This window comes from Phascolarctos cinereus, unplaced genomic scaffold (assembly GCF_003287225.1).
Source record: "Phascolarctos cinereus isolate Bilbo 61053 unplaced genomic scaffold, phaCin_HiC Scaffold_726;HRSCAF=1367, whole genome shotgun sequence".
Taxonomy (NCBI): domain Eukaryota; kingdom Metazoa; phylum Chordata; class Mammalia; order Diprotodontia; family Phascolarctidae; genus Phascolarctos; species Phascolarctos cinereus.
The window spans coordinates 90,653,206-90,678,335 of NW_027556098.1; positions in this window are offsets into that span (position 1 = coordinate 90,653,206).

Consider the following 25,130-nt stretch of genomic DNA (forward strand, 5'->3'; position numbering starts at 1 on the left):
TTTACAGAGATGGCTAAAAATGCTCTTTTCTGCATGCAGTTCTTTGTCACAAAACATTCATTCTGATAATATGCACTTTACTTAACAGAGTAACCATGAAATAACCCATAAAATGCAGTACACAAAATAAAATTGGTAACATGAAAAACATTTTTCTCAGTAACCTTTTGTGCTATTATCTCAATCAAAAAACTATTAATTTCAGAAAATATTCACTTTTCATAATGCACGAAATCTATAGTACCATAAATTCTATACAGCAAATGAAGTTCTTTTTTAACCCAAATCCTACCTTTCACTGTCAGATGGCAGTGTGAGGGTACTGTACTGTATACTATGCTGCTGAAAAGCCCCTCTTACCTTGATTCCCCTCTGAAAGACAAGGGAGAGGTTGCTGGTATTTTAGTCACTGCTGTAAGAAGAAACTGAGATGAGCAAGGCCTCTGACACCTTGTCCTTCTTGGCTGGTGGATGGCAAAGGAGATTGTAAAGGATGTACCAGCTTGAAATAATCCATTAGCAATGTGTGCTTCAGGGGCTGTTTGAAATCCTTAACAGTTTCAGACTATGAGAGCATAGAGAGGTGAGTAATGTTGAACAATGAAACAAAAATGGACGATGGGATCAGCAGCCTCCATGTCTCTAGCCAGCTTGTGGATTAGGTTGTTTTATCACTAAGTCACCTTACTGACTTTGCACACTTGGGCTTACAGCCCAAAGGATTTAATTATGCTTTGAGAGCATAATTGCAACAAAAATGGGAGTTTTAAAGACAACTAAAATATGCAATCAATGCATGAGGAGCTCTATACTCTATAATGGTAGGGTGAATAAGACCAGTGAAAACCCTAGTAGGATACCAGTCATTCCACAAACTTGCATGCATTGTGCTTCTCATTTTTTTTCTCTACTGTGCATAACCATGAATGTGCCCTGCTGCCAATATGAAAGTGAAAATAAGGCTGTTGATAAAATCACCTGAATGCTTTAAGTGGGGAAAGTTAAATGGGTAAATGATAAAGTTTGACTCTATTTGTCCAAAAGTGAACACAAAAATAAAATACCAGTTGTGACACTTTATGCATGTATATGCATGAACATATGCAAATATAATACACACATATATGTAATAAAGTCCATAAATTCTTTGATTTTATTGCACTTCTTCATGTCTTCATTCTTGCCCCCATGCCAATTTTATTTTTTCTTTAGACCATTTAATATTATTCTTTTTCTTTTTTATTAATTTATTTATTTTTACTTTTCAACATTCACTTCCACAAGATTTTGAGTTCCAAATTTTCTCCTCATCTTGTCCCTCCTCCATCCCAAGATGGCATGTATTCTGAATACCCTTTCCCCTAATCTGCCTTCCCTTCTATCTCTCCCCCCTTCTCTTATCCCCTTCCCCTTTAATTTTACTGCAGGGAAGGATAGATTTTTATACCCCATTTCCTGTATATCTTATTTCCTAGTTGCATGTGGAAACAATTTTTTTTAACATTTGTTCTTAAAACTTTGGGTTCCAAATTTTCTCCCTTCCTCCCTCCCCAGCCACCCTCATTGAGAAGGCAAGCAACTTGACACCAGTTATACATGTGTAGTCATGCAAAACACTTCCATAGTAGTCATGTTGTGACAAACTACGTATATTTCCCTTAATTGTATCCCAGCCTCCATTTATTCTATTCTGTCTTTTGACTCTGTCCCTCCTTAGAAGTATTTGCTTCTGATGACCCCTTTCCCCAATTTTTCCCTCCCCTCTATCATCTCCCTGCTCTCTTATGCCCTCCTCCCCCGCTCCATTTTCCTGTAGAGTAAGATGGACTTCCATACCCAATTGAGTGTGTATGTTATTCCCTCCATAAGCCAAATCCAATGAGAATAAGATTACTCATTCCCTCTCACCTTCCCTCATTTCCCCTCCACTGTAAAAGCCTTTTCTTGTTGTTTTTTGAGATAATTTATGCCATTCTGCCTTTCCCTTTCTCCTTCTCCCAGTACAATCTTCTCTCACCCCTTAATTTTGTTCTCCAGATATCACCCCTTCATCTTCAACTCACCCTGTGCCCTCTCTATATATCTATATCTATATTTATATCTATATCTATATCTGTATCTATGTCTATATCTACATCTATATCTCTGTCTGTCTATCTAACTATCTATCTATCTATCTATCTATCTATCTATCTATCTACATAACATATAATTTTTCCCTCCAACTACCCTAATACTGACAAAGGTCTCTTGAGTTACAAATATAATCATTCCATGCAGGAATGTAAATAGTTCAACCTTAATAAGTCCCTTATGATTTCTCTTTCCTGTTTACCTCTTCATGTTCCTCCTGAGTCAAATTTTCTATTCAGCTCTGGTTTTTTCATCATGGATGCTTGGAAGTCCTCTATTTCATTGAATATCCATTTTTCCCCCTGAAGGATTATACTCAGTTTTGCTAGGTAGGTGATTCTTGGTTGTAATCCTGTCTCCTTTGACCTTCAGAATATCATATTCCAAGTCCTGTAGTCCCTCAATGGAGAAGCTGCTAAATCTTGTGTTGTCCTGATTGTGTTTTCAAAACACTTGAATTGGTTCCTTCTGGCAGCTTGTAATGTTTTCTCCTTGACCTGAGAACTCTGGAATTTGGTTATAATATTCCCAGGAGTTTTCCACTGGGGGTCTCTTTCAGGATGTGACTGGTGGATTCTTTGAATTTCTATTTTGCCTTTTGGTTCTAGAATATCAGGGCAGTTTTCCTTGATAATTTTTTGAAATTATCTTTTTTGCCTCTTTTTTGCTCATAGTTTCAGATGGTCCAATAATTTTTTAATTATCTCTCCTGAATCTATTTTCCAGGTTAGTTGTTTTTCCAAAGAGATAGTTCACATCATTTTTTATTATTTCATTATTTTGGTTTTGTTTTACAATGTCTTGGTTTCTCATGAAGTCATTAGTTTCTGTTTGCTCCATTCTAATTTTTAACAAAGTGTTTTCTTTAGTAAGCTTTTGGAATTCCTTTTCCATTTGACCAGATTGGCTTTTTAAAGCATTCCTCTTCTCATTGGCTTTTTTGACTTCCTTTGCCATTTGGGTTAGGCTATTTTTAAGGTATTTTTTCTTGAGTATGTTTTTGGGTCTCCTTTAGCAAGCTGTTGACTTATTTTTCATGATTTTCTTGCATCACACTCATTTCTCTTCCCAGTTTTTCCTCTACTTCTCTTACCTGCTTCTCAAAATCCTCTTTGAGCTCTTTCATGGTGTGGGACCAATTAATATTTTTTTTCTTGGGGGCTTTGGATGTAGGAGATTTGACTTTGTTGTTTTCTTCTGGTTGTATGTTTTGATCTTCTTTATCACCAAAGAGAGATTCTATGGTTTCATTTTGCACTGTTTGCTCATGTTCCCAGCCAATTACTTGAGTTTTAAACTCTTTGTTAAGGTAGGGGTCTGCTTCCAGTGTGAAGAATGTACTGTCCCAAGCTTCAGGGTTTTTGTGCAGCTGTTTTCAGAGATACTTCTAGTGACCCATAAAATCTTCAGTTCTTCCAAAGTGATATGAAAAGGGGCTAGGTGTTTATTCCTTTCCTGGCCTGTGATCTGGTGTATAAGTGACCAAAAGCACTCTTTTCTCCCTTGGAACTATGAGGAACATTCCCTCTCCACCACTGCCACAAGCTCCATCATCCCAACACTCCTCCTCACCCCAGGACTGCCACCTAGTACTGCAACCCAATCTAAGAATAGGCAAAGCAAGAGAACATTGCATCAGCACCAGCACCAGCAAAGATATCTCTGCAATCCCCCTCTGATCAGCCTCTTGATCCCCCCACCATCTGTGTGCTGAGAGTTCTGGAAGCAGCCCATACCTTGTGGCTCTTCCAGGACTGGAACTGGACCACACTGCTCTTTCACTCAGGTCCAACAGACATTTCCTACTCACCTTTGAAGTTGTCTTTGGCATTTGTGCATTGAGAAGTCTGGAAACCAACACAGGTGTCTGTGATTCAGTCCCCTGAGTCCTGCTCCAGTTTTGCAGACATCCAGTCTTTTCCTGTGTGGGCCATGCTGACCTGTGCTCCTCTCCCAGTCCAGAACAACAGACCTTTCCAATCAGCTATCCAGGTTGCCTTGGGCTGGAAATTTGTTTTACTCTGTCTTTTAGTGGGTTCTGCCGCTCTAGAATTTTTTTAGAGCCATTTTTACAGGTATTTGGAGGGGTTTAGGGGAGCGCTCAAGCAAGTCACTGCTTTTACTCTGCCATCTTGGCTCTGCTCCTTTTTTGCATTTTTAAAAATTCCTGTCATAGGTATACAGGGAAGTCTTAGGAAAATGGTGACAAAGACATGATGTATTCCCTTCTTGCTAGGTTTTTTCTGCCTCCTATTGATTTTAAACTTTTACCTTTCATTCTTCCCTGATTTTAAAAGAAAAATTACTGCTTAAAAATTCCTAATTTTTATTGTTTTTAATATTATAATTTACTAGCAGCACATGATACCACTATTATCCCACATTCCTTTGCCTATTAACTTTCTTATCTATTATTTACCCATCTCTCCCTGTACTTACTCCCCACTGGTTCCCTTTCTAGCCCATTTTCCTTCTCTGTGATTCATGGCTCTTTACTCCATTGACTCTCCTTTGACTCTCCCCTTTTATCTGTATCTCTTTGACTCTTCACTTCCTCCTTGTTCCTCCTCTTGATTTGATATCTATCTTTTATACTTAATTCTGTCTATTCCCTCTCTCTTCTATTCCTTAAGTTCATGCCCTTACTCTTTTCTCACTTGGGAGCACAAAGATTGGCTCCAAACAATCCAGACATGATCTGAACACAGTAAAACAGAACTATGAAGAAGGTACTTGTCACTCCTTTTTAAAGATCCATTGAAACAGCTCTTCCTGCTCAGCCTCTAACAAGAAAATTTTCTCATCATCTTAAAACACTGAGACCATGCAGTGCTGAATGTGCATGTGTATGATTGGCCAAAAGCAGGCTGGATATCTCTGTGCATTCTCTAACTGCACAGAAATGGAAGACAGGCAGTGCACAGGTACAGAAAAGGGACTGAAGATCACCTTGTCAGGGGAATAGCAAGTAGCTCAGCATTTTTTGTGTCATTGAATGCATTGAAAGGAATGTAAGAGAACAAGTTATAAATGAGGGACAGGTAGTGAGACTTCAGCAAAACTTAAGGGTTTGCAGAACCTAAAAAATATGAAATTTGAAAAATAAAGGGAAAAGGCTTTAAATGCAAAATAGTTTTAGTGCCTTAATTACTACTGGAGAGGTGTTAGATTGATAATTCTGCCTCCGTATCTTAAGACTATATACAAATGGTTGTCTCTAGCTATTCATCTTCATAAGATTCCATAAGGAGAGTAGGGTGAAAATGAACGAACTCCAACTAACTATCTGAAAACAACATAAAATGTATTCTGGAAGGAGGGAAGTTCTATGAAAGAAAGAAGGTAATAACCTCAGAGATGAGCCTGTGCATATCTTCAGTTTTTGCTGACAGGAGAAGCTTCTACTTATTCTAAGCTGATTCAGTGCCTTAGATGAAAAAAAAAAGTTTGTAGCACTCTAGCTAAAAATAAACTTGTTAACACTCTAGGTGGAAAGAAGAAAATATTCTTCTTTTAGCCAGTGACTAAGGGTGGAAAAACTTGGTAGCTGTCCATTGAAGAGCAAGCACAGAAGGTCTGCTGATCAACCTGTTCAACAGAGACACAACACCTTGAGAATAGCTGAAAAATAGCTGAAAAATGTGACTTTTCCAGCCTAACAGTAGCTGCCCAGTAGAAGAGAAGCCTACTAGTTATTTTGGCAGTCATAGCCCAGTAGCAAAGCGACCTGTTCAATCTTGAAATGCAGCTAATGCACATTGCCATTCAGAATCCACAGAACATGCTAAGAAGCTACTACAGTCACTGAGTGAATTACATCAGATCCAGCAGCAAATCATCTCATCCAGCCGAAACATCATACTTTACAAGGAGCAAGCTCAGTTGAGCCACAAGTATGGTAGAGACACCAGGACCTACAAAAAGCTAAACCATATGAACAGTAGATTGGCCTGTGTTAACAGAACTGGAATGACTTGTGGAAAAGGGAGGGCTTTACGAGGCAATTGCAATAGTCCAACTAAGAGGTGATGAGATGCTGAATTAAAATGGCCACTTTATGAATGAATAAAATAGTGCTTCTTAACTTAGGGGTCTATGAAGTTGTTATACATACATATTGTACACATATACATATGTGCATATATGAATATATTCATGTGCATTTGTATGTGTGTCCATATATATGTATATATATATATATATATATATGTACATATATATATACATATATATGGATAAATATAGATACAGTGATATGTATGTGTTATTTATAACTATGTATTTAATATATTTGGTCTGCTTTGTAATCCTATGCATTTTATTTTATGACGTATAAAATATTACTCTTAAAAGAGGTCTATGGGCTTCAGCAGATTGCCACAAACATCCAAGAAACAAAAAAGTTTAAGAATTTCTGGTGTAGAAGGAATTACAGTTTTAGCGTTAAGCATAAAAGTGACAATACTTGATATACACACACACACACAAAATATATATATACATATACATATATATATGTATATATATATATGTATATATATATACGTATATATATGTATATGTACACGTATATATATACGTATATATATATATATACGGAATTTCAAACTTTTATGGAAATTTTATTATCCTTGCTCTGCTCTATTCTCATGGAAAGAAACCCCTAATCTAAGCTGGGATTTTTCTTTATCATAGAATTCCTCTCCTTAATCCTATACTGGGGTGGGGAATCTGTGGTCTTCTAGGTGCTTCAGTGCAGCCTTTTGATTGAGTCCAGGTTTTACAGAGCAAATTATTTTACTAAGAGGTTTTGTTCTGTGAAGTTTGGATTCAGTCAAAGGTCCACCCTTGAGGGCCACATGTGGCCTTGAGGATGCAGGTTCACCACCCCATGCCCTGTATCCTTTCTTTTGCTATAGGAAAGAATACATTCTTCATAGATCTGTCTAGAATATCTACATGTTTCTGTCGATGTACTATTTTTCCCCAGGAAAAGAAAATTAGAAACCTCATACTGTTGTTTATATGGTTTTGAAGTTTAGCCCCGGAATAAGGAGGAAACCGTAGGAAAAGTTGAGGAAGTAGCCTAAGTTGTACTCTTGCTTCTTTCCTTGATAGCTTCTTTTTTTAAAACAATGTTAAAGTCTTTGGGATTTGGTTTTACTTAACAAAAAATTATTTTCTCTCCCTCCTATATAACTACGACTGCAGAAAAATGCAACAGAAACAATAACCTTCTAGCAATTATGCATATTCAAGCAAAACTAATTCTTATATTGGCCATGTCCAAAAATATATTTCATTCTGCTTTTTGAATCCATCAGTTATTTGTCAGGAAATGGATAACAATCTTACCATGAGTCCTCTGCAATCATGGTTGGTCATTAAATCAATCATTCTCCTTCCTTTTTGGTAGTCCTCTGACGGTCACTGACTGTAATGGATCCCTATCAAAACACATCACACTGACTATCATGAATGTCCAGATACTCCATTGTTGTACTGCAACTAGTCTTGCTGTTTGTATTGGGCCACAAGCTGCCATATTTTCCTTCTATCCCATCAATATATCCCAGCATAGGGCTTAAAGCCAAGACTAAACATGGAATGGGTAGAAACAAAGTTTAGGAGTCATATAATGGGGACAATTCAAACTGAAAAAGTATATTAAAGTCATGATTCAAGACTTCTGGGTCATATCACCAATAAGATAGAGGTCTAAACACTTTCTCTGATCTGCACAAACTTTTAAACCTGTCCAAAATAGCAATTATGTATGTGATAAAGCATTTTACTTGTCTCCACAGTATAAAACTCAAAGAAACCTTAATGAGGTAGAAATCTGGTGAACTAACAACAGAAAATATTCATCTTTGATCCATGATAAGCTTGTTTAATATCCTCTATCCCATCAATGACCATGCTTTTGGAGGGCTGCACAAGCTGAGCCAGAGGCTTGCAACAGAACTCAACTCTTCCGCACATCTGCTTCCTACACCACAGAAAACAAAAAGGCAGAAGTTTATCTTGACTGAAACTGTAGCATGAAAGTACTCAGCCGAAGGGACTGAAGAACCAAAGTAACTGGGGCAGTATGACCTCATGTATAGCACTAAAATAAGCTTGAGGGAAAGGGACCACCATCCATCTTGGGCTAGCTCTATCTCCATTGCCAGAAGTACTTGAGGCAGAGATTGAGGCTAGGGAAATGTGAATTACCTAGTAGTGGAGGAGGTTGAGATAGCTCTGAGATCTAGTCCATATGGTAACTGTCACCAAATGGGAAGAAATTAGAAAGTAAATTATAGAGGAAGATTAGCAGGGAAAGACTAAACAAAGATTCAAGAGAAATAAAATCACTACAGATCTTGAGCAAAACGAAAACCATGAAGATATTAATAATAGATGGGAATATGACATACAGATTATCTTAAGAATTCAAAGTATCTATTAATAAGTATTGCAAACCAAAGAATACTTAACAAATACCTGATGAGGCAAAAGAGTCTGTGGTTTCATAAGAGATGATGAAATACAACAGAATGTTTCCAAATGGTTAAAAAAATTTAGAATTGTGAAAGCAGACTATATGGCCTGACTAGTAAGTAGAACAAATTGGCAGAATTGAAAAACTTGAATCAACAGTGCTGATTGGAAATGCAAATACATAGAAGTGAGAGACAATATGGAAGAATAGGAAAAAAAAAATAACATTAATATTCAAGATAAAGAGCTAGATCTGGCATCAGTACAAAAATATGGACCTGAAAAATTAGTATGAAGAATGCATCTGTCAAAGCAGAATGATATGCCCAAAGCCAAAAAAGAATAAAGTAGAATTCAGTTATGAGAATTCAAGACGCAATCATGGTCCCAAAGCTCAAAAGTCAATTTTGGTTATGAAGGGTTTTAACAGGGGGCCACAACAATAATCAGGAAGATAGAGGATGAAGTAGTCTGGATCTCTCTCTAAGTTTCTTCATCAATCTGAGGCTGTTGGGTGACATAGTGGATAAAGTGCTAGAAAGAAAAAAATCCTGTATTGAAATCTTACTTCAGACAAGTACTAACTGGGTGACTCTGTGTAAGTCACTTAACCTCTTTCAAATTCATTTTTTCTCTTTTATAAAGTGGAGATTAATAACGATGCCTATGTCACAAGGTTGTTATGAGGGTCAAATGAGAAAATATGTGTGAAACACCTCAGAAACATTCAACCACTTTGCAAATGTTAGCTGTTATTATCAGCCTGTAGAAGTGTCATAATGTACTAGTCCTTCCTTATTATTATTATTATTATTATTATTACTAATTATTCCTGTCATAGTATACTGACAGTGACAATATCTGATAATAGAAAATCATGATCCTTTGTATTCAGAGAGATTTATAAAATAATTAAAGCTGAGCTACACCAGATCAGAAAAAGGTATTAAGATCTCTCCTGCACCTATTTTAGCAACCACTAAATAGACCTCTCTGCTAGTATAAATGCATGGTCCAGAGAGTTCTGCTAAATAGTCAAGTCCCTACATATTATATTGACTTTGACTTTCAGGCTAAGGACTAGATTTCTTTACCCCTGCTCTATTTAGGAAGATGGTGGTGAAGTAGGTAGAGTGCTGAACTTCAAATAAGAAAGACCTGAGCTCAAATCCAGCCTCAGATACTTAGTTGTGTGATGATAGAAAGGTCCCATTACCTCTCAACATCAGTTTCCTCATTTATGAATTTAGATGGAAATAGAATCCAACTTCCAGGGTAATTGTGATGATAAAATAAGAAATTTGCCAAACTTACGATGTTGTATGAATGCTATTATTATTGTCCATTCCACTCTACCATACTATTGTTTTTTCCACTTAGTATTTAACCCTTCAAGACTCAGGTCAATGACCTTGAGGTTGTGTTATTATCATGTAGCACTACTGTTTAATTTTACCAGTCATAATATAGGGAAACCCATAATTCAGGGAACCTTGACTTATGCAAAAGTCAGAGGTCAAGGCAAAGTAATGGGTCAAAATCTAAGGGGGGGAATGAGACACTAGATCATGAGTATACAGACAACAGATTCCATGGGGTCAAAAAATGGAGCAGCAGTCAATAAGTAGTCCCATAGGACATAAGAACCAAGCTTTAAGACCAGACAATGGATGAAAACAAGCTTGGCCTTCTGGAGAGCAAAAGCAGATATATTATGCCTAATACAAGTATATACTAAAATTGAGGAAAGTCATATTTCTGAGAGGAAGACAAAATTGTCTTTCCAAGGGACAGTGTGGGAACAGATGAGTCACATTGGTAAATAGGCTAGCCCAGCTAGAAGGAAAGAAAAGAAATAAGTAAAGATTCTGAAACCATCTTACAATTCTGCACTGAAATCTTCAGCACCCTATATTCTACCTTCTTAGCATGCTTTTAGATGACTGGCTAATCTGAAATATTAACTTGAACTGAAAGTGCTAAAAAATCATAATAAGTTTTTTTAAAAAGTCTTTTTAATATCATACTGGCATTTTACCAGGGGCCTTTGATGATTTAGCCCAAAAGATTACATGATGAAAAATTTAAAGGGACTAGCCTGCTGAGTGCCTATCTTTGGCATGTGGGATGTCTGTGGAGAGTGAAATGTGTGTCTTTACTGCCTCCGGAGTAAGCATGTGGCCTACAAACACAGGAATAAAAAGGACCTTTTGGAAGCTGTGAAGTACTTATTTATTTTCCACTCCTGTTATCACTAATGTTTTGTACTTTGGTTTCAGTGGAGTACACTGGGAACTGTCTGTGGTCCTGCTTTTGTCAACATGCTTAGTGTGAATTCAATATGTTAATAGAACAATGATCTTGTTCTTGCAATGCTTTACCCTATGACTGTGTTTTCTAGTATGTTAGTGAACAAGCAAAGCGCCATTTCCCGTTCCAGATTTACCATAAAGTGGTTCCCAAGTGGCAAATTTTTACAATGCAAGACGAACATTTTTGTTTTGGAATAATGACAGATTTTCCTCCTGTGGATATTTTCTATTTCATAATAGCCAAGCCACTTAATTTAATGCAGAACTACCTTCTTTGAGTGAATGCTTGGGTTTGAGGGTTGTGTGCCATAACAGCAGGTGCCAATCCTTTTTGCTTTGCAGTTTTTGTAGACTTTTGGTCTTGATATTTAACACCTAAAATTTTCAGCATTTCTCAGCCATGAAAGAGCATTTGATTTCAACCCAAAATGTGAGGAATACCTTTTAAAACAGTAAACCAGTACTTGGTCCTGCCATGTACTGGTTAACAAAAATGTGTTATTTGAAACTATAAACATAGCTGTTACTATGAAGCAAGCATTTAAGGAATAGGTTAGGAGTTACAGAATATTTTAGCACCTAATTTTCCTGGAGATATACCATTTTCTATGTGGTGGCATCCTACAATTCAAAAAAGGAAGATCTTGAGATTAGGCTGACATGCACAGTTCCAAGTTCCACTAAGGAATAATGACATATTCCTTTATAAAGTAGAGAAATTATGATGTCAAGTCATCATGTGAAACTAGAATAGAAAAAAGATGGCCCTCAAAATGAAATTGTATTAAGTATAAGAGTAATAAATCAACAGAACAGAAGGGTACCTAGGGAGATGGTAGCTAAAGAGGCTCTACTTAGATTCTAGAAAGACAGCACTAGAGTACAAATAACCACAAAAATTGATGCAGTCACAGTAGCCAGAATTTAACTTATACTTGCTCTGAAGTGTTCACACTCAGAGGCAAAATTAGCATGAAATGAACCTGAGTTTGACCAACATGCTGACATCTTGTAGGAAAACTCCCTCACTCTTTTTTTAGTATGCAATTTTGCTTTCATCTTTAATAAATGGTAAAATTATATGTATACCAAAGAATTATTTTAAAATATATTTTTTATGATTTATTATCAGTAAATGTTTGATTTGTATATCTAGTTTATATATCTATATACCCAGGTTCTTGTAAAAATTTCTTGGGCAAAAAGGGGTTGTGAGTGCAAAAAGTTTAAGAAGCCCTGTCCTAATACATGGTCAGTTTTTGTGTAGGTGCCATGTACTTCTGAGAAAGAGATATCTTTGTTCCTATTCCCATTCAATTTTCTTTTTTTTTTCCCTCTCCAATTTATTTATTTATTTTTAGTTTTCAACATTCACTTCCACAAGGTTTTGAGTTTCAATTTTTCCCCATTCCTCCCCTCCTCTCACCCCATGACAAGTTGCATTCTGATTCCTCCTTCATCCAATCTATTCTTCCTTCTACCCCACCCCATCCCCTTCCAGTACTGTTTTCCTGTATGGTAAGATAGATTTTTATACTGCTTTGCTTATGTATCTTATTTCACAGTTGCATGCAGAAACAATTTCTAACATTCTTATCTATATCTTTGAGTTCAGAATTTTCCCCATTCCTCCCTCCCCACGTACCCTCATTGAAAAGGCAAGAAATTCAACATAGGCCATATATGTGTAGTTATGCAAAACACTTCCATAATAGTCCTGATGTGAAAGACTGACTATATTTCCCTCCATTCTATCCAAGTCCCCATTATTGTATTCTCTCTTTTGTCCCTGTCCCTCCTCAAGAGTGTCTACTTCTGATTGCCCCCTTCTCCAATCTTCCTTCCCTTCTATTACCCCTTCCTCTCTTATCCCCTTCCTCCCTACTTGCCTGTAGAGTAAGATAGATTTTCATACCCAATTGGGTGTGCATGTTATTCCTTCCTTAAGCCAAATTTGATGAGAGTACAGTTCATTCATTGCTTCTCACCTCCCCCATCTTCCCCTCCACTCACCTCCCCTCTTTTATGTGAGATAATTTACCCAGTTCTACCTCTCCCTTTCTCCTTCCTCCAGTACATTCCTCCCTCACCCCTTAATTTTCTTTTTTAGATATTGTCCCTTTGTATTAAATTCACCCTGTGCCTTCTGTCAATATATATTCCCTCCAATCAGTCTAATAATGAGAAAGGTCTCATGAGTTGCAAATATTATCTTTCCACATAGGAATATAAGTCCCTTATGATTCCTCTTTCCTGTTTACCTTTTCATTTTTCTCTTGAGTCTTGTATTTGAAAGTTTTTTTTTTCTATTTAGCTGTGGCTTCTCAAGAATGTGTTAAATTCCTCTACATCATTGAATATCAATTTTCCCCCTCATTGATTACACTCAGTTTTGCTAGGCAGGTGATGCTTGGTTTTAATCCTAGCTCCTTTGACCTCTGGAATATCATATTCCAAGCCCTTTGATCCCTCAATGTAGAAGGTGCTAAATCTCGTGCTATCCTGATTGCAGTTCCACAATGCTTGAATTGTTTCTTTCAGACTGCTTGCAATATTTTCTCCTTGACCTGGAAACTCCAGAATTTGGCCATAATATTCCTAGGAGTTTTCCTTTGGGGATCTCTTTCAGGAGGTGATTGGTGGATTCTTTACATTTCTATTTTACCTTCTTGTTCTATAATATCAGGGCAGTTTTCCTTGATAATTTCTTGAAAGATTATATCTAGGCTCTTTTTTGATCATGGCTCCCAAATAGACCATTCATTTTTAAATTATCTCTCCTGGATATATTTTCCAGGTCAGCTGTTTTTCCAATGGGATATTTCACATTGTCTTCTATTTTTTTTTTCAGTCTTTTGGTTTTGTTTTATATTTTCTCATAGAGTCATTAGCTTCCATTTGCTCCATTTTAATTTTTAATGAATTATTTCCCTCAGTGAACTTTTGGACCTCCTTTTCCATTTGCCCGATTCTTTTTAAGGCATTTCTTTCCTCATTGGCTTTTTGGACTTCTTTTGCCCTTTGGCCTATTCTATTTTTTAAGGTATTATTTTTTTCAACATTTTTTGGGGGTCTCCTTTAGCAAGTTGTTGACTCATTTTTCACTGTTTTCTTACATCACTGTCATTTCTCTTCCCAATTTTTCCTGTACTTCCCTTACTTGATTTTCAAAATTCTTTTTAAGCTCTTCTATGGTTTGAGAACAATTCATATTTTTCTTGAGGGCTCTGGACATAGGAGCTTTGACTTTGTTGTGTTCTTCTGGTTGTATGTTTTGATTTTCTTTGTCACCAAAGAAAGATTCTATAGTCTGAATTTTTCCCTCTGTTTACTAATCTTCCCAGCCAGTTCCTTTACTTTTTAACTCTTTGTTAAGGTAGGGTTTTCTTCCAATGTGAAGGGTGTACTGTCCCAAACTTCAGGGGTTTTGTGTATCTGTTTTCAGAGATACTTTTAGAGACCTGTAAGTTTTCAGTTCTTCTAAGGTGGTATGATCTAAAAAGTGGTGTTTAATCTTTCCTGGCCTGTGCTATGGTCTATGAGTGACCACAAGCAATATTTTCTGCCCTGGAAATGAGAGGAAGGTTCCCTCTTTACTGCTGTCACAAGCTCTACCATGCCAGTATTCCTCCTTGCCCCAGGACTGCTACCCTGGACTGGACCCAGATCCAAGCATGGCAAAGCAAGATAATCCTGCCTCAGCACCAGCAAAGAGATCCCCGCAACCCCCTCTCTGATCAGCAGCTTAATCTCCCCACCATCTGTTGGCCAAAAGCTCTGGAAGCAGCCACAGCTATGGCCACCACTCTGGGGCTACACTAGGGCCAGGGCTGACCCATGCTGCTCTATGACCCAGGTCCAACAGACCTTTACCACTGACCTTCTAAGTTTTCTTTGGCATTTGTGGGTTGAAGAGTCTGGAAACCACCACAGCTTCCCTTGATTCAGTCCACTGAGACATGCTCCAGGTTGGCTGAGGACTGGCCTTTGTGTGTGGCCCACTGTGTGACAGTGATGTAAGAAAATACACTCCTCTCCTAGTCCAGAGCAACAGATTTTTTCCCATCTACCATACGGGTTTTCTTGGGCTGGACATTTGTTTCACTCTGTTTTTCTGTGGGTTCTACAACTCTAGAATTTGTTCAAAGTCATTTTACAAGTATTGGGAGGGCCTTGGGGGAGGGCTTAAGTGAGTCCCTGCTTTTACTGTGCCATCTTGGCTCTGCCCTCCCATCACTCTTTTTTAAGAGGCAATCAGGGTTAAGTGACTTAGCCAGGGTCACACAGTTGGTAAGTGTCTGAGGCTGGATTTGAGCTCACATCCCTCCTTATTCCAGGGCTGATGTTGAATCCACTGTACCACCTAGCTGCCCCAAATTACTCACTCTTTTTTAAATAGTATTTTTATTTTTTTTCCAATTGCATGTAAAGATACTTTTCAACATTCATTTTTATAACATTTTGAGTTTCAAATTTTTTCTCCCTCTGTCTGTCCCCCCTCCCCAATATGGCAAGCAATCTGATATAGGTTATACATATACAATCATATAAACATTTGGACATTAGTCATGTTGTAAAAGAAGAAACAGAAGAAAAGGGAACAGCCACAAAAAAAGTGAAAATAGTATACTTCAATCTGCATTCAGACTCCATAGATTGTTCTCTGGATGTCGGTGGCATTTTGCGCCATGAGTCTTTTGGAATTGTCTTGGATCATTGTATTGCTGAGAAGAGCTAAGTCAAACATACTGATAATCTCATAATGTGGTTGCTATTGTACATAATGTTCTTCTGGGTCTGCTCACTTCACTCTGTATCAGTTAATGTAAGTTTTCCCAGGCTTTTCTAAAATTCACTTGCTCATCATTTCTTACAGCACAATAGTATTCCATTACATTCAAATACCACAACTTGTTCAGCCATTCCCCAATTCATAGGCATCCTCTTGAGTTCCAATTCTTTGCTACAAAGAAAAAAACTACTATAAATATTTTTGGACATGTAGGTCTTTTCCCTTTTCTAGGAAGCAGACCCCTACCTTAACAAAAAGTTTGAGCAAGCAGTGCAAAAAGAGTCAGACCACAGAATCTCACTTTGGTGACAAAGAAAATCAAAATATACAACCAGAAGAAGACGACAAAGTCAAAACTCCTATATCCAAAGCCTCCAAGAAAAAATATGAATTGGTCCCAGGCCATGGAAGAGCTCAAAAAGCATTTTGAGAAGCAAAAATGTAGAGGAAAAACTGAGAGTGATGCAAGAAAATCATGAAAAACAAGTCAAAAGCTTGCTAAAGGAGACCCCAAAAATACTGAAGAAAATACTGAAGAAAATAAACCAAATGGCAAAAGAAGTCCAAAAAGCCAATGAAGAGAAGAATGACTTCAAAAGCCAAATTGGCCAAATAGAAAAGGAAGTTCAAAAGGTTACTAAAGAAAAAACTTTCTTAAAAATTAGAATGGAGCAATTGGAAGTTAGTGACTTTATGAGAAATCAAGACACTATAAAACAAATTCAAAAGAATAAAAAAAATAGAAAACAATGTGCAATATCTCATTGGAAAAATAACTGACCTGGAGAAAAAATCCAGCAGAGATAATTTAAAAAAATATTATTGGACCATCTGAAAGCCATGAGCAAAAAAAAAAAAAAGAGCCTATATATCACCTTTCAAGAAATTATCAAGGAAAACTGTCCTGATATTATAGAACCAGAGGGCAAAATAGAAATTGAAAGAATCCACCAATCACCTCCTGAAAGAGATCTCCAAAACTCCTAAGAATATTGTAGCCAAATTCCAGAGTTCCCAGGTCAAGGGAAAATATTGCAAGCAGCCAGAAAGAAACAATTCAAGTATTGTGGAACCACCATCAGGATAGCATGAAATTTAGTAGCTTATACATTAGGGTACCGCAGGTACTGAAGGGGAAAAGAGATAGCATTACAACCAAGAATCACCTACCCAGCAAAACAGAGCATAATCCTTCCGGAGGAAAATGGTCATTCAGTGAAATAGAGGACTTTCGAGCATTTTTGATGAAAAGACCAGAGCTGAATAGAAAATTTTGCTTTTAAATATAAGACTCAGGAGGAACATGAAGAAGTAAATAGGAAAGAGAAATCATAAGGGCTTGTGAAGGTTGAACTGTTTACATTCCTACATGGAAAGATGATATTTGCAACTCATGAGACCTTTGTCGGTAGTAGGGTAGTTGGAGGGAAAAATTATATGCTATGTATAGATAGATAGATAGATAGATAGATAGATAGATAGATAGATAGACATAGAGGGTATAGGGTGAGTTGAAGATGAAGGGGTGATGTCTGGAAAATAAAATTAAGGTTCTCTATCTTTTTTCAGTAATAAATTCTTCCCTTCTCCATTGATCTGACAGGTAAACTATTCCTTGTTCTTCTACTTTGCTTATGGTATCACTCTCTGTCTAAATCATGCACACATTTTGAACTTATCTTGGTATATGGTGTGAAATGTTGGTCTGTAACTAGATTCTGAGTTTCCCCAGCAGTTTTTTTTTTTGCTCAAATAGTGATTTCTTACCCCAGAAGCTGGAGTCTTTGTATTTATCAAACAATAGATAACTGCAGTCCTTTACTACTTTTTTGTGTATTTAACCTGTTCCATCGATCCACCACTTTATTTCTTAGCCAGTACCAAGTAGTTGTGATGAGTGACACTTTGTTTATAGTTGTAGCACTTACATGGGCCCACCACTTTGCTTTAAATATTTTTCATTAATTCCCTTGATAGTCTTAATCTTTTGTTCTTCAAGGTGAATTTTATTATTATTTTTCTAGCTACTCTGTCTCTTGCTGCTGAGCATTGTTGGTAATATGTAGAAATGTTGATGATTTATGTGGATTTCTTTTATATTCTGTGACTCTGATAAAGCTGAAGATTATTTCAAGTAGGATTTTTTTAGTTAATTCTCTAGGATTCTCTAATTATACGTCATATCATCTGAAAAGAATGATAGTTTTGCTTCTTAGTTGCATATTCTAGTTGCTTCAATTTATTTTTCTTCTCTTATTACATAGCTAACATTTCTAGAACAATATTGAATAATAATGGTGATAATGGGCATCCTTGTTTCTTATTGGGAAGACTTCTAGCTTATCCCTATTACACATAATGCTTGTGGATGGATTTAGATAGATACTACTTATCATTTTAAGTAAAACTCCATTTATTTCCATTCTCGCTAGTGTTTTTAAAAGGAATGGGTTTTGTATTTTGTTGAAACCTTTTTCTGCATCTATTGAGATAATCATATGATTTCTGTTTATTTTGTTCTTGATATGATTAATTATGCTAACAGTTTCCTAAATATTGAACCAGCTCTGCATTTCTGGTAAAAAAAAAAATGTCACCTGGTTGTAGTATATTCTCCTCATGATAAATTGCTTCAATGTCTTTTTTAACATTTTATTTTAAAATTTTGCATCAGCATTCTTAAGAAAAAATTGTTTATAATTTTCTTTCGCTGTTTTGTTTCTTCCTCATTTAGGTATCAGCACCACATATGTGTCATAAAAGGAAGTTGGTAGGACTTCGGCTATTTTTCCGAATAGTTTATATTGTATTGGAATTAATTGTTGTTTAAAGGTTTGGTAGAATTCACTTGTAAATCCTTGTGGGCATGGAGATTTCTTAGGGAGTTCTTTGATGGCTTGCCCAATTTCTTTTTTCTGAAATGGGGTTATTTAAATATTTTATTTCCTCTTCTGTTAATCTGGAAAATTTATATTTTTGTAAATGTTCATCCATTTCACTTAGACTGCCAGATTTATTGGTATACACTTGTGCAAAATAACTCCTAATTATGGCTCAATTTTTCCCTTCATTGGTGGTGCATTCACCCTTTTCATTTTTGACACTGGTGATTTGGTTGTCTTCTTTTTTTTGTAATTAAATTAACCAAAGGTTTATTAGTTTTGTTGGTTTTTTCATAAACTGGATCTTAGTTTTATTTACTTAGTTCAACAGCTTTCTCACTTTCAATTTCATTAATCTCTCCTTTAATTTTCAGAATTTCTAATTTGTTGTTTAATTAAAGATACTTAATTTGTTTATTTTCTAACTTTTTTTAGTTGTGTGTCCAATTCAATTATCTCCTCCTCTATTTTGTTCATGCAACCATTTATACATATATGCATACATACATATACATATGCATATGTGTATACATATATATGTATATGTATATATGTATGTATGTTTGTGTAAACCTAAATACCGCTTTGGCTGCTTCCCACTAGTTTTGGTATGTTGTCTCATTACTGTCATTCTTTTTGATGAAATTACTGACTGTTTCTATGATTTGTTATTTGACCCACTCATGCTTTAGATTGGATTATTTAGTTTCCAATTAGTTTTTAGTATATCTTTTCATGACTTTTTATTACATGTGATTTTTAATAAATCATGATCCGTAAAGGATTCATTTAATGCTTCTGCCTTTCTGCATTGCATTGTGAAGTTTTTATGCACTAATGCATGGACAAATTTTTGTAGGTGCCACTTACTGCTGAGGAAAAAAAAGTACTTTCCTTTCTAACCCCCTTCAATTGTCTCCAGAGGTCTATTATATCTCACTTTTCTAAAATTCTTTATACCCCTTTAACTTCTTTCTCGTTTATTTTGTGGTTAGAATTATTGAGTTCTGATAGGCGGAGGTTGAAGTCTCCAACTAGTCTAATTTTGCTATTTCTCCCTGTAACTCACTTAACTTCTAAGAATCTGTATGTAAAACCATGTGGTGCATATATGTTTAGAATTGATATTACTTCATTGTCTATGGTACCTTTTAGCAAGATGTAGTTTCTTTCCTTATCTCTTTTAATTAGAACTATTTTTGCTTTTGCTTTGTCTGAGATCAGGACTGATATCCCTCCTCCTCCTCCTCCTCCTCCTCCTCCTTCTCCTCCTCCTCCTCCTCCTCCTCCTCCTCTTCTTCTTCTCTTCTCTTCTCTCTTCTTCTTCTTCTTTCTTCTTTTTCTTCTTCTTCTTCTTCTTCTTCTTCTTCTTCTTCTTCTTCTTCTTCTTCTTCTTCTTCTTCTTCTTCGTTACTTCAGGTGAACTATAATATATTCTACTCCAGCCTTTTACCTTTACTTTGTGTGTATCTCTCTGTCTCAGGTATATTTCTTGTAAGCAACATATTGTAGGATTCTAGTCTTTAATCCTCTATGCTAAATACTTCAATTTTAAGAGAGAGTTCATCCCATTCCCATTCACAGTTATGATTACTGTGTATTTCTGTATTTCCTATTTTTAACCTGTTTATACTTCTCTCTCTCTCTCTCTCTCTCTCTCTCTCTCTCTCTCTCTCTCTCTCTCTCTCTCTCTCTCTCTCTCTCTCCCCACTCTGTCTCTTCTCACTAGAATTTTACTTCTGACTACTACCTCTCTCAACAGTCCTCCCCTGTTTTCCTTTCCCCTTCTTCTCCAAATTCCCTGTAGGGTAACATAGATTTCTTTATGCAACTGAGTATATTTTATTCCTTCTTTGGGCTAAAGGCAGAGAGAGTAACATTCAAACAATGGTCACCCCTCCCTTCTTTCCCTCTATTGTAATAGATATATCTTGCCTCTGCATGTGATATAATTTACCTCATTCTGCCAGTCTTTTCTCTTTTCTCAGTACAATGCTTTTTTCACCCCTTAATTTTTTTTATCATTACATCAAAGTGAACTTATACCTACCCATTCTGTCTAAGCATACTCCTTCTAATTATCTTAATAAAGATACAGTTCTTAAGGGTTACAAGTATCATCTACCCCTGTAGGCACGTAAACAATTGAACTTTATCAAATAACATGTTGTTGTTGCTGTTGTTTTTCTTTCCTGTTTACCTTTTTATGCTTCCCTTGAGTCTTGTATTTGAAGATCAAATTTTCTGTTCAGCTCTCATTATTTCATCAGGGAAGTCTGAAAGTCCCCTGTTTCATTGAATGTCCACTTTTCACCTGAAAAATTATGCTCAGTTTTGTTGGATAGTTGATTCTTGGTTGTAATCCAAGCTCCTTTGCCTTCCAGAATATCATATTCCAAACCCTCCAATCCTTTAACATAGAAGCTACTAAGTCCTGCGTAATCCTGACTCTGACTTCTTGATCTTTGAATTGCCTTTTTCTGACTGCTTGCAGTATTTTCTCCTTGACCTGATAGTTCTGAAATTTGGTTATGATATTCCTTGGAGTTTTCATCTTGGGATCTCTTTCAGGAGGTGATCAGTGGAGTCTTTCAAAGACTATCATACCCTTTTGTTATAAGATATCAAGGCAGTTTCTTTTTTTCCTTGATAACTTCTTGAAAAATACTGTCCAGGCTCTTTAGTCATTCATGGTTTTCACATAGTCCAATAATTGTTAAATTGCATCTCCTGAATCTATTTTCCACATCAGTCATTTTTCCAATGAGTTATTTTACATTTTCTTCTATTTTTTTCATTCTTTTGATTTTGTTTGATTAATTCTTGATGTCTCATATAGTCATTAGCTTCCACTTGACCAATTCTGATTTTTATGGAATTATTTTCTTCAATTAGCTTTTATACCTCCTATTCCATTTGGCCAATTATCCTTTTGAAAGAGTTGTTTTCAGGGGAATTAGCCAAGATGATGAAGTAAAGACAGGGACTCACCTGAGCTCTCCCCCAAACTTTTCCAAATACTTTTAAGAAAGACTCTCAACAAATTCTAAAGCAGCAGAACCCACAAAAGACAGAGTGAAACAAATTTCCAGCCCAAAACAACTAGGAAGATCAACCAGAAAGGTCTGTTGCACCAGGCTGACAGAGGAGCACAGTCCAGCACAGGCCACAGCAGCACAGACCTGGCCCCAGCAAACCTGGAGCAGAGTTAAAGGGACTGGCAGCTGTGGCAGTTTCCTGACTTCTCAGCCCATAGATGCCAAAGACAACTTAGAAGGTCAGCAGGAAAGAGCTGTAGGATCTGGGTGAGAGAAAAGCACAGTCTATCACAGACTATGCCAATTCAGCCCCAGACCCAGCAAACCAGGAGCAGGCCTTGGGAGTGTCTGCATCAGCAGAGGCAATGGCAGTGGCTGCTTCTGGAGCTCTCAGTCTATAGATGGTGAAGGTATCAAATAACTGGTCAGAAGGAGATTACAGGGATCTTTTTTCTAGCACAGAGGCAGGAATTTGTTACTTTGCCCATACTCAGATTTGTGTCATAGTCCTGGGTGACAATCTTGGGTTGAGGAGGACCACTTGCATAGCAGAGCTTGTGGCAGCAGTACAGAGGTAACCCTCCTCATATTTCCAGGGCAGAAAAGAGTGCTTGTTGTCACTCATAGACAAGAGCACAGGCCAGGAGAATAGTAAACACCTCTCCTTAACTTACAGGTTCTTAGTAGTATCTCTGAAAACAGTTACACAAACCTCTGAAGCTTGGGACAGTTTGCCTTCCACACTTGAAGCAGAGCCCTCTGTTAACAAAGAGGTAAAAAGTAAAATAATGGGCTGGAAAAATGAGCAAACAACAGAAAAAAAAATCTGACTATAGAAACTTACTTTTGGTGACAATGTAGATGAAAACATGCACTCAGAAGAAAACAAAGTCAAAGTTCCTACATCCAAAGCCTCCAAGAAAAATATGAATTGGTCTAAGGCAACAGAAGAGGTCAGAATGGATTTTGAAAATCAAGTAAGAGAAGTAGAGGAAAAATGAGGAAGAAAAATGAGAGTGATGCAAGAAAATAATGAAATTTAGTTATCAGCTTGCTAAAAGAGACCCCCCCCCAAAATACTGAAGAAAATAACAACTTAAAAAATAGACTAAACCAAATGGCAAAAAACATCCAAAAAACCAATGAGGAAAAGAATGCCATAAAAAGCAGACCTAGCCAAATGGAAAAGGAAGTCCAAAACTTCACTGAAGAAAATAATTCCTTCAAAATTAGAATTGAGCAAATGGAAGCTAATGACTCCATCAGAAATCAAGAAATTATAAAACAAATCCAAAAGAATGAAAAAATAGAAGACAATGTGAAATATCTCAATGGAAAAACAAATGACCTGGAAAATAGATGCAGGAGAGATAATGTAAAATTTATTGTACTACATCAAAGCTGTGATAAAAAAGAGCCTATACATCATCTTTCAAGAAATTACCAAGGAAAATTGCCCTGATATTCTAGAACCATATGGAGGGTACATAGAAATTGAAAGAATGCACTGATCATCTCCTGAAAGAGATCCCAAAATGAAAACTCCCAGGTTATTATAGCCAAATTCCAGAGTTCCCAGGTGAATAAGAAAATATTGCAAGCAGCCAGAAAGAAACAATTCAAGTATTGTGGAACCACAATCAAGATAACATGAGATTTAGCAGCTTCTATAATAAAGTATTGAAGGGTTTCAAATATGATATTCCAGAAGTCAAATGATCTAGGATTAAAAACAAGAATCACCTACCCAGCAAAACTGAGTTTAATACATGAGCTAAGGGGGGAAAGTGACATTCAATGAGATAGAGGAATTTAACGCATTCTTGAGAAAAGACCAGTGCTAAATAGAAAATTTGGCTTTCAAATATAAGACTCAAGAGAAACATGAAAAAGTAAACAGTTAAAGTTACTTATAAGTCCCTTATTAATTTGTTAAACTGTTTACATTCCTACATGGGAATATGATATTTTTAAATCATAAGACCTTTCTCATTATTAGCATAGCTAGGAGTATATATAGACAGAGAGCACAGGTGTAAGTTGAATATGAAGGGATGATATCAAAAAAATTAAATTAAGGGGAGAGAGAGAAATGTACTGGGAGAAGGAGAAAGGGAGGGTAGAAGGGGTAAATTATCTCACATAAAAAAGTCAAGAAAAAGCTTTTACAGCGGAAAGGAAGAGGGGGGATGTGAGAAGGAATGAGTGAACCTTACTCTCATCAGAATTGGCTTAAAGAAGGAATAACATACACATTTAATTGGGTATAGAAATTTATCTTATGACACAGGAAAGTAGGAGGAAGAGAATAAGAGAAAGGAGGGCAATGGAAGTGAGGGCAGATTGGGGGATGGGGTAATCAGAAGCAAACACTTCTGAGGAGGGACAGGGTGAAAGGAAAGAACAGAATAATTGGGGAGGTGGGATAGGGTGGAGAGAAATATAGTTAGTGTTTCACAACATGACTATTATGGACACTTGTATAACCTATATCAAATTGCTTTCCTTCTCAGTGAGGGTGAGTGGGGAGGGAAGAAGGGAGAGAATTTGGAACTCAAAGTGTTAAAAATCAATGTTAAAAATTGTTTTTTACATGTAACTGGGAAAAAAAATAAAATGCCAAATAAAGGAGTTGTTTTCATCAGTGGATTTTTCCCCATTTGGCCAATTCTATTTTTTAAGGAGTTGTTTTCTTCATTCAGTTTTTGTGCTTCCTTTTCTAAGCTATTCATTCTGTTTTCATGATTCCTTTGCATAACTCTCATTCATTTTCCCAATTTTTCTTTTACCTCTCCTACTTGAGTTTTAAGATCCTTTTTGAGTTCTTCCAACAAGATCTTTTTGGGCTTGAAACCAATTCATCTTCCCCTTTGAGGCTTCACACATCGACACTTTGACGTTGCTGTCCCGTTCTGAGTTTGTTTTTTTATCTTCTTTGTCACAATAGTACCTTTCTCTGGACAGGACTCTTTTTTTTTTTTGGCTTTTTGCTCATTTTGTTTTTTAAAGATAAGTTCTGTTCCTGGGACCCAGGGGTCAAGGTCCTAAGCTTCTTGCACTGGAGTTCAGGGTCACTAGCCTTCTATGTTGGAAACTCTGGGGCTAGCAGCTAGCCCACTATGCTAGGGTTGCCCAACCTAGTTGTTCCTGTTGTGCTTTGAGACCTGAAGCTGGCAGTTTGCCTGCTGCACTGGGGCTGGAAGTGAGACAGCTATCCTGCTGTTCACTATTCCCCTGGGCTAGGACTGTGGGGCCTTGGTTGCTGTGGCTAAGAGCCTCCCACTGGTTTAACTGGACACTGCCTATGCTAGTCTTGACTCCCTTTTTACCCAATGAGACAGATGTTTCATGAAGTCTTTTTGAATTATCTTAGTCAGAAAAATTATTTCACTCTGTCTTTTTTGTAGATTCTGATCCTTCAGGACTCTTTTAGAGGCTTAATTTAACGTTGTTTCTGAGAGAAACTGGGGAGAGCTCAGGAAACTTC